Raw genomic sequence first — 11,633 nt, 5'->3', positions numbered from 1 at the left:
GGTTTGTAACAGTGGATTCCAAACAAAAGTTTCGTGCGAATGTGATGAAGACCTAACGGCTTTTGTATGAATGGCAGCAAGTCATTAATAGAGACATCATGCAGAAAAGGTGATGTATAATGACGATGACCATGACTGCCGAGTTACACGAAGGACTAGATAGAATACCTATACCATCAATTTCGTCATTGCAGCCATACGGTGTTACAATTCCCAATTGTCTAATCCAGTAGTCTTCTTTTTGTCTACGGAGAGTCGTTGAAAGATAAGGATTTTTAGAGCTATGGTATATCTTTTCGATAATGCGAACTGTCATAGAAACGATGGAATGATCAGGCTGATTAGAATGCTGGTATAGAATGTCGTTATCATTGAGGTTAATGTCTGATCTATGACCGCACATACGTTTGTTTAGCCCTCCTTTCGTTTCACCGACGTATACCAATCCGCAAAGATTGCACTTTAATCCGTAGACGACATTTATCGATTTACAATTTAGATCATCGTAACTTCTGGTAAAATATGACATTTTGGTCAAATTGCTAGTGAATTTATGTACAAAAATGGAAAACAACAACACATATGTAACACATAAACAAACGACAACCATTGAGTTATAGGCTCCTGACTTTGGAAAGGCACATACATCAAAGTACATAAACATAATACATACAATATAAAAACGAAGATGTGGTATGATTGCCAATGAGACAAATATCCACAAAAGACCAAAATGACACAAACATTACCAACTACGGTCACCGTACATCCTTCAACAATTAACAAAGCCCATATCGCATAGTCAGCTATAAAAGGCCCCGATAAGACAATGTGAAACAATTCAAACGAGAAAACTAACGGCCTTATTGATGTAAAAAAATGAACGAAAAAACAAAAACGTAACACATAAACAAACGATAACCACTGAATTACAGGCTCCTGGCTTGGGACAGGCACATACATAAATAATGAAAGTTTGCTTTGTTTGTATTGAAAAAACAACTAATAAGTAAGACTAGAGCTTGCAATAATACTTCTTTATGTTTTAACGAAATTTTCAAAATAACACAAATGCAGGTTATAATATACTGTGTTCTGCTTCGGTCTATAAATCAGTCTCACCTGAAAAACAAACACAAAAAAACAAATTCAAGATATATAGATTCGTGTTCGTCTTAAAGTTATCGAACAAATTATCATAAAGAAAATATATTTTTTTGAGGTTGGAATGTTGCCCGGGTCAACAACAGTTATAATGATTTCTGTTGCCGATTGCACTTTAATAACTTTGTGTGAATTAACAATTTCAACATTTTTTGGTATATATGTAGTATGTTTAATGGAAAACACTCACAATGTGATTAATAACATTGAGAATGGAAATAATAAATGTGTCAAAGAGACAACAATCCGACCAAAGACCACCAGTGGGCATAAATACAGCGAGAAAATATCGCAGTAAGAGCCGTGCTTCCGCTGGCTCATAAGCAATAATATAAGGATACATTTTTAAAAAAACTATACCTTACTAGAAATAAGCTTTATGGAACCAGAACTCAAACATAGTATGATGCAAACGTCTCCTAATAACTTGTCCCAAGTGGTACCTACACGTTACTCGATAAAACATTTCTAAGGCCGAAACATGGGGTAACATCGTAATTAGCTGTATATGAACAGCCTCTCCACTATGATGCGGTAACAACATAGAAAGCGCTCATTATCGTTATACCTATTATCTAGTAAATAGAACCACTACAATGTATGCCATTGTATATTTTATCTTGTGGAAATTTTATGATAAAACAGTGCCGTATTTTTTAATTTTTAAACAACTATTCAATATCCTTAAATTCTATAAGCAAATGCTTCACAAAAGGTTGAGTTTTCTCGTTGTTTGTACACCAAAAATAAAAACAACGTTACGCCATTGCTTGAGTTTCTATTATTTATCGCGTTTTCAACCAATCAAAACGTTTTGGTAAACGCTTTTGTAAATATTACCCAGATTCTGAAACCACGGTGATTTGTGTGTTCGGAATTTGTTTATATCTCGACTTGTTTTTTTTCTTCAAAACTATGTAATTAGTTTCAAAATACTTACATGAGTTCACAGACGAAGTGTTTCTTATTTTCATCGCAAAATTCTTTTACAAACGGTTCCCACCTCCAACTGTTAAAATCATTATATGCGGACACACAACTTCCTTTATCTTTAGCATCTCTCTGATCCACAAAATTTTCATACACGTTAGTAATTATTGTATTGCCCGAAGGCCATTCGAAACTCGACCCGTCGTTCGACTTTAATCCTATCCAAAACGATACTGCACATAGAAAAGTTTCATATTAAATATCATAACATGAACTGTGACATTTATCATACATAACAATATATATAGTTTGCAACAATCATCTGCTAATGTCCTCGTTCATGTTGTCACCAAAACATGCAAAAGGAATTACTCAACTGCATTTATTTTATAAGAACCAAAGCTAATTAGCATGTGGTATTTGCTGAGCAATACCTTCATAATGTTCCATAGTATCATATTTATTTAGAAGATTTGTTTTTAACAGGTTGTGAGTGGATAGTTTTTTTGCACGAACCGTGCTGCAGGGGTATTAGATTATAAAAAAATTATAATTGAGGATGTTTGAGCCATGGCATTGTCAGTATATTTTCGAAAGATGAGATTGACTGTCCCTCTGTTATATTGTTTGTACTTGTCATAATAATCATGTTTTTTTTATATTTATCAAAAAACGTTTTCTAGCTGAGTAACTAATCATATTCTGGATGGTCTGTGGTGTTTAAATGGTTGAATAGTTGAGTATTGAAGAGTGAGTATGTAGGTAAATAATGTTTATGAACTCGTTACAAATTATAATTAATTTCTTGTTTGTACTAAGCCACACATGTGTTCTTTTATGCCAGTAGTTGTCCCAAGCAAAGCATTCATCTCAAAGCGACAATAATTGTTATATATGAAAAAAACATGATTGTCTTTTCATTCATACATGTGAACGATGACAAAATAGAGGCGAAAGATAGCAGAGTGACAGTCAAACTCATAGATATAAAAAAAAAAAACATGCATTGGTGATTCTGTGACCTTTTTCTATATGAAAGATTTTGTCCAGAGCGAGGTCTAGTGTCGCTTGCGTTTTGGTTGATACCCTTGTCGATGCCTATTAATTATGAATATATTAGAATACGCACATACTGTTGAGTTGTGACCGTGGCTAGACATCCATTCGAGTTATCCGTTAAGGTGTGACCGAGGCTTTAGGCTTCCGTTCGAGTCATCCGTTAAGGTGTGACCGAAACTTTAGGCATCCGTTCGAGTTATCCGTTAAGGTGTGACCGAGGATTTAGGCATCCGTTCGAGTTATCCGTTAAGGTGTGACCGAGGCTTTAGGCAGCTGTTAGACTTATCCGTTAAGTAGTGACCGAAGCTTCCACAGGTTAGGTTGGGTAAAAGCTTTATGACAAGTTGTACTCGAGTTTAAAAATAGCAGCTTTTACTGGTTTATTTTTTCAAGATCCGATTAACAAAGCAAAGTGTCTTGTTGCTTTTTGTTTTTTCATTCTATATATGCGTATTTCAAGAGAAGTTGCAAATAAACTCATCATAGATACCAGGATTAAAATTATATATTTACGCCAGACGTGCGCTTCGTCTACAAAAGACTCATCAGCGACGCTCGAATCAAAATGTGTTTAAAAGGCCAAATAAAGTACGAAGTATCAAAGCATTGAGAACCAAAATTCCTAAAAGTTTTGCTAAGTACATCTGAGGTTATCTAATTCTGAAGTAGAAAAGCCTTATTACTTCTAACATTCCAAATTTTGTTTACAGTAAATTTATAATTATGAATATATCAATGATAACTCAAGTCAACACAGAAGTGCTGACTATTTGGTTTGTGATACACTCGGGAAAAGTAATCTCCACCAGCAGTGACATCGTGCCAATGGTTGTAAATAAATTCATCATAGATACCAGAATTAAAAATTTATATTTACGCTAGACGCGCGTTTCGTCTACAAAAGACTCATCAGTGAAGATCGAAACGAAAAATGTTTAAAAGGCCAAATAAAATACGAAGTAAAATATTGAGAATATAAATTATTGACATTAACTACGGTTTAGTTTAATGAACAGGCAAGCTGTACGGGTACTGTCTCGTGTCTCCGTTCTGCAGTTGTTCATGTTGTTATATTATCAGCGAAAAACGTTCCCTTTTAGGGGTTAATCTTCATCATCCATGTCTTCTACCAGCTTTCTAATACTTATTTTTGTAGGTTGGGACGTTATGTTGCTGTGAACTGTATCTTACAAGTGATGTATTTAAGAAAAAACTGAACGGTTACTAGCTACCAAGTGAGTGTCTCCTTTCTGTTATAGTGGAGATTAATCGCAAAATTATAACGGGATAAAGGGAATTTTTTCTGTGTCCAGTGAAAATGTGAACAGTTTTCTGAGTACTTATAATAGTTCTGCAGATTATATTTGCATTATTGTATGTGTTTTTGTCTGGTCCTGCGGCTTTGTTGGTGTCTAGTAGTTTGTGTTTTCATTTATCACTTACTGAGGTATATTTAAGCGTATTTAAGTTACTAGGGCCTTTGTCAGCAATGCTGCTATCCTGCCTGGTAAAAACTCAGCAAAACCATCAATTAAAACTTTTAGCTATACTATTGTTTCGCTTGTAAGGGATACTTACTCGTTTTTTGATTGAAGCAAAACTGACCAAACTTGTTTAATTTCACAGTGCAAATTAGACGTTTGAGGTCAGCAATTATTTCCCTAGTGTTTCTAATTTTCTAATTCGTTTACTCCTTGTTTATTGTAAAAGAGGGACGAAAGATACCAAAGGGACAGTCCAACTCATAAATCTAAAACAAACTGACAACGCCATGGCTAAACATGAAAAAGACAAACAGAAAAACTATAGTACACATGACACAATATATAAAAATAAATAATGAACAACACGAACCCCACCAAAAGCTAGGGGTGATCTAAGGTGCTCCGGAAGGATAAGCAGATCCTGGTTCACATGTGGCATCCGTCGTGCTGCTTATGTGATTATAAATCCGGTTAATAGTCTAATTCGTAACCTTCTTTTCCGTTTATTTAAGATGCTTAATATCCGTTTTGGTATACAGGTGGTTGAATTTTGTGATTATCAGCATTGTTGGTACTCTCTGGTCAATAATTATTAGCCAGGGTATTGTCTTTGATATATTTTTCCATGTTTTCAATACCAATGTCAATTATTCAATTAAGGTGGCTCGGGCCTATTCGAAGTTTCTATCAGATGTGCCGTATTTTTGGTTATTTTATTCTTTAAAGAAAATTAATGGAAAAAAAAGGGTTACGTACCATTTAAGCTCAAAATTTTACTTTTGAACAGGAATGTAAAAGGGACCATTTTTCAATGAAATGATAGGGAAAATAGAGGTGTTGACATATTTTTATCGGAATATCAAAGAAACTTTTTATGACAATTGGTCCAAAACTGTAATATGAAAAGCTGGCATATAGCTTCAAAGAATGAGCCAATAAAAAAAAACATAAATCACGGTAAACCCAAATTTGAAATGGTGAAAATGAGTGAAATGTCATTTTGACCCTTTAACAAATACAGATAATAACGAAAATATTCTATTAGTCACATAACTACAATGATTTAACATTTCTAATCAATCAAAATAATTTAAAAAATTATATCGAATTCACGAAAAATACTTTTGTAATTCATGCGCGAAATTATGCGCAGTCGAATAGTTCAGAACCATCTTAACCTTTAATCATCTTATTATCATCTATATTGGTTATTCTCCATAATAAAAACTTTCCGATTAACTAATTTACGTTACTGTGCTTGCATTGTTGTATCAAGACCAAATGCCCAGATTGGTTTCCTTTAAGGTGTTTATTATTTGATCTGATATTATGCAAACTGTTTAGTCAAACACACGATGAAAGTAAAGAACCTTACCAACGTTTAATGATTGCGTTGTTGTCATAAGGTAGTCGTCTTCCTCTTTGGTATTGATTTCGACAAGTGATCCACAAATATCAGAACAGTATGCCTTCAAAATATTTGAAATACTTTGACCAAAAACATAACATGTAATATTTTAATCTTAAAATACCTTTTAAAAAATGTAGTTATCACTATTTGCACCGATGACCATTATCAAAAGCGTAAACCCAACACAAGTCAGGCTCATGTTTCTCAAACATGCATTGATGATAAAACCTATTTGATAAAAAATTACTATAAATACCGAAGCATTGCTTTTTATTGCTATTGTCACAAAACAAATTTAACAAACTACCTGTCTAATCTAGATCATTCAAATTTTTTATGAATATTTATAGAATAGCTGTTCGAAGGATTCTAATAGAAAAAATATTCAACTAGTGAATGAACAACTCAGTAATTCACGATTGCGTGTAGCACATGAGATAATAACAAAACGTAGCATTATGAAGGAACTATATATATTTTTCTGACCAATTATAATTTGATTTGATCAAACATCAATACAACGCCTATTGTTGTGCGACGTCAGAGGAGTGACATAACCACGTTTAGTTCACATGTGAATTATTATTTCATTTGGAAGTATATGTTCATTTCAACCAATGTATATAACTATGTTAATGACCTTCAGGGATCAGAATCATCTCTCGTTTCGTGTTTTATTTTTTTCGAGATTTCACAGGACCATAGTACAGACCAATGACTATGCAGGATTTCATTAAAAGTCAGTGTCTTATGGGTTTATGTGGTGTTACCAAGTGAATTGTCTATATATAGATTCTTACATTGATACCAGTGGATTATCGGATTTATCCAATCGAGATAGTTAAATTATCAATTTTAAAGTCCGAGCCGCCTCGGCGAGGACTTTAAAATTTTTAATTTAACTATCGAGATTGGATAAATCCGATAATCCACGAGTAACTATGTAAGAATCTGTTTCTCTAATGATTAAAAAGACATTTACTTTTTTTGTTAACCGAAAATCCCCTTCGAGTGCCTTTCACATTGCACGAAGTTGTCAATTTCATTAACTCCTGTTATCATATTTTGATTCATTCAGTTAGCTAAAAAGGTCATGACCCTTAAAATCATCCAATGATCTTTTGAGATCACCAGCAACCACACGTTGATTAAATTTTTTTATACAATGGGTTCAGAAAGGGATAAATTCCCATAAAGTTAGAGAAATCAAATTTATTTATCTAGCAGTTTATTTATTGTATATAGATAGAGGAAGATGTGGTGTGAGTGCCTACACACAAATTTAGTGTTGCTTGAGGCTTTATTGTCGAAGACAACAACATATGTGTAATGGAGGTTGGTTGAAAATGTATACAAATCATATTATATTATCCACAATGATACAATACTATTTTGAACATTGCAAAAAAAAGGATTCTGGCCGCCAAAAAACTTAGTATTTAGTCCTTTTGTAATGTTTTTTACACATGAAAGTTCGTTAACACTTAAACGAGATAACCAAATTAATTCAAACTATCATATACACAAGTGCGTTTAAAATCTTTTCCCAGCTCACAGCCTCAGAGGTAAAAAATAAAATTCCTTTTTACTATTGCCATGAAACTTTGAAATGTAACAAAAATACTTGCCCATCACTTAAGATTGTTTTCTTTATGTTCAAACGTTGTTTGTTTGCTGTCTAACTAAGATTAACGTTTTCTGTTATTCGTTTCGAGAACCATTCATTATGGCTAATTGGTAACGACATTTGTTAAATATTTAAAAGAAAATCAATGACAATTTGTTTTCATTCAAAATATGTTACGATAGAAACAACAAAGATACCTCTGCTTCGGGATAGTTTTTTTGAGTAAAGTTGACAAAAACGTATCTGGAACCACCAAATGATTGGACATGTATTCCACCGATTTCATCGCGTGGAACACCTAAATAAAGAAAAAACAAATTTGATTTGATAATATAAACTTATTATAAATTACATAATTTGTATGCAGTAATTAAGACGGATATAAAGCCTACACTACAAAAAATCACAAACTTGCAGTAAATATGACCTGGACCATCAATGTCTGAGTATAATAGCCTAAAAAAGACCTGATTCACTATATATAGACCCAGAAAATTCATAAATGACATCACATCACGTAGTTGTGATGGAAAATATTAGATTCAGTTGAGGGATCACTTAAACATATGAAAGGCGAAATAAAACACATTTGAAATAAACATCGATGTTTCAAATTCAGTTTCTAAATGTAAAACAAAGAACACGATTTAAAGCTAGAAGACTTCAAGCCTCAGTATTAATTGGTATAATTTTTGGTATTTATTTTGATTCACTCATTAAGTCTTTGCATCGGAAATAAACATATTTGTTCTAAAACCAGTTGTTGCCATGAAACGGGTTATATTTTTCTCATATATTTTATGATGTTATGATACTAAACTCTAAAACCAAAGGGATTGTCATTTAATTTCATACGATGAAGACATAATCTCACATTCAGTATAATTAAGGTATGGGGCTTGCATGTCAGTAACTTCAAGTAATCTTTACCGAAATCATGTATCACTGTCAATTTGCTTAATTTTTTTTATTTCCTTTTCTGACATCAAAATTTTCGGTGGAGAGGTCACATCGGTTCCATTTAGTATTACGTAACACTACAATCATACTCATACTTCGTGCAACATTGCAAAATCTCCGTGCCATACATGCTTCATATTGAGTAACGTTTTATGAAGTATTGAACGGAACGGATATAATCTCTGCACCGGAGATTGGTATTGTGGAACATACAAGGAACGAATAAATAAAGGCAACAGTAGTATACCGCTGTTCAAAACTCATAATTCCATGGACAAAAACAAAATCGGGGTAACAAACTAAAACCGAGGGAAACGCATTGAATATAAGAAGAGACCAACGAAACAACACTGAAATGTAACACACAGAAACGGACCAAGTATTACACAAAATCCCACGAGAATAACAAATATAACATCAAAACCAATTACATGAATTTGGGATAGACAAGAACAGTGACACGTCTTATTGCAATGTGAATTTACACTCTTCGCCGGAGATTGATAACTTAATTCACACCAGCTGAACTTGCTTTTGTTACATTTGAAAAAAGTAAAATCACAAAAATACTGAACTTTGAGAAATATCAATTTGGAAAGTCCATAATCACATGGCAAAATCAAACAACAAAACACATCAAAAATTAATAGACAAGAACTGTCATATTCCTGACTTGGTACAGGCAAATGGTGGATTAAACCTGGTTGAATAGTGATTCCGTATTTGTATTCACAATGATCCGTGAACTAAACAGACACAATAAATAAAATAGTCAAAATATAGGTACAGCTGTCATCATCGTGTAACAATTTTAAAAGGGGACAATTTAACATCTATCTACAAACGTATTCATTACTTCGCGTGACTGACGTAAAAAAATGTATACGTCAATGTACATATAAACAATTTTAAAATTTCACGTAGGCAAAGCTAGCATACAGGGTTAATGCATCAAAAGTTTGTAAGAAATGATTTCATAAATAGATTGAGATTTTAAATAGCCCAAAAGTTATATAGAATTTATTAGAATCCACAAATAGTTAATTCCACTACGCGAATGAATAATTTTGACGTTTGTTCAACGTATTTTGCAATTGATAATAGGAATATATTATAATGACATAAGATAGAACAATATCATACTGACGGGATTTTTTTTAAGTACGAAGTCACGTACTGAGAACCAAAGACATACACAGAATTATCATGTACAAAAACACACACCAGCTAAAAATAAAAGACAATAAATATACTAGATACATAAAGAAAGTTACAACTGGTGTAAATATGAAATCCAAATGTCTTTTCTAAAAATATAAGGAAATCTATCGGCAAAAAATAAATAAATTTATGGATGAGTTTGCATGGCCAGTAATAATGAACAGAAACATATAGATATTCAATTGGTCGTTTCAGAATCTAACGGATTACGGTTAATTTCATTGTTCGTACCCCAAATTGAAGATATCGTCACGTCATTGGTTGAATGTCTTTGTTTATGACGTTTTTAACCAAGCACGACGTTTTGGTGTACACTTTTGAAAATATAACCAGGATGCATTAGATTCTGAAACGGCGAATTGTTATGTATGTAAATATTCTTACATGTTGCATTTATGTTACTCCAATTGCCCGTTTGTAAACATACAATAGAGTCATCACCAATCAGATTAAACCCGTCTCGGCAGGATAAACGAGCCACCGTTCCCACAGTTTTATCTCCTACATCGATATTTAAACACGTGTTTGATTCAGTTTGGTTACATTTAACTGAAACAAAAAAATAATGATATACCTACATACTTGTACCGAAGCGGGACTGAAATGTTGTACTATATGTATATATTATTAGTCTGTATTCAATTTGTAAAAATTGTTTATTCTGTCCGAATTGTCGAATAGTCAATTATTTTTTCCGTGTTATCATTGTATTTCTGTTTATTAAAGCACGCTCTGGAAGACAGCTTGAATTGCAAAAGAATAGTAGATACACATCTTCCATACTATCATGACTTTTTTTATTTTACCACATTATTGGTAAAAAAGGTAAACAAGCTTAACCAACTGTAATACATAGCTTCAAGCATCTGGTTGGAATATTGAATTTGTATATTTGAATTAGTTTGGAATCTTAATGAGACAATATACAATCGTCACCACGAAGATATCAAACTACCGTCATTATTATCAAAAACATATGTTATGTCTTTCAATTCAATAAAATTAACGTTACCAATTTTCTTGCACCAGATGCGCATTTCGACAATACATGTCTATTCAGTGATGCTCTTGGCCAAAATATTCGAAATCCAAAGCTTATATAAAAGATAAAGAGCTATAATTCAAAAGGTCAAAAAAGTGTAGCCAAATCCGTGAAAGAAATCAGAGTTTTGCATGAGAGAGATAGATACATTCGTTTATTTACAATAACTTCTTATATATTGTAACAGCAAATTTTAATAACACAAAAAAACCATATTTTTATGCCAATACCGAATAACTGGATACTGGGCTGGTGATACCCTCGGGGACTAATAGTCCATCAGCAGAGGCATCGACCCAGTGGTAGTAATAAAATTAATGGTACCAATTTTCTTGCACCAAATTCGCATTTCGATAATACATGTTTCTTCAGTGATGCTCTTTGATTTGTGCCCATCAATAAGGAAATGTTAACAGTGTGTTCGTCTTATGATGATACATTGACATACTTCATTGTTAACATTTTTTAAAATCAAGGAACATCTTTAATTATTAGAAGTGTTACAGAATCAATAAATAAAAACTGGAAAAAAATGTATTCTTAGCGAGAACACAGGTATTTTTTTATTGAGACAAAAATCAAAACCAAAACAATACATAAGAAATAGAAAGATTGTATAATGTAAGTAGAATTACCTTCGGGTTGGTCTGAATGTTTCCTTTTACAATTGTTTGTTTTTCCTAAAATACAAATAAATACATTTTCTGAAAATTCAGACAATTCAAACGAAAACAA

At 32.7% G+C, this 11,633-nt stretch overlaps 1 long non-coding RNA gene across 1 annotated transcript; it reads right to left on the bottom strand.

The window, feature by feature from the left end:
* Nucleotides 1-2,134: 2,134 nt before the first annotated feature.
* LOC134719473 (uncharacterized) lies at nt 2,135-7,973 on the bottom strand. The gene is made up of 3 exons (XR_010107597.1): nt 7,873-7,973; nt 6,013-6,106; nt 2,135-2,327 (listed from the first exon to the last, which is right to left on the bottom strand). It is a non-coding gene; the product is annotated as an uncharacterized LOC134719473 (long non-coding RNA).
* Nucleotides 7,974-11,633: the final 3,660 nt, after the last annotated feature.

The sequence above is a fragment of the Mytilus trossulus genome, chromosome 5 (genome assembly GCF_036588685.1).
Source record: "Mytilus trossulus isolate FHL-02 chromosome 5, PNRI_Mtr1.1.1.hap1, whole genome shotgun sequence".
NCBI classification, from domain to species: domain Eukaryota; kingdom Metazoa; phylum Mollusca; class Bivalvia; order Mytilida; family Mytilidae; genus Mytilus; species Mytilus trossulus.
Note: the sequence above shows the minus strand (reverse complement) of the source record. Positions and strands in the feature narration are given on the sequence as shown.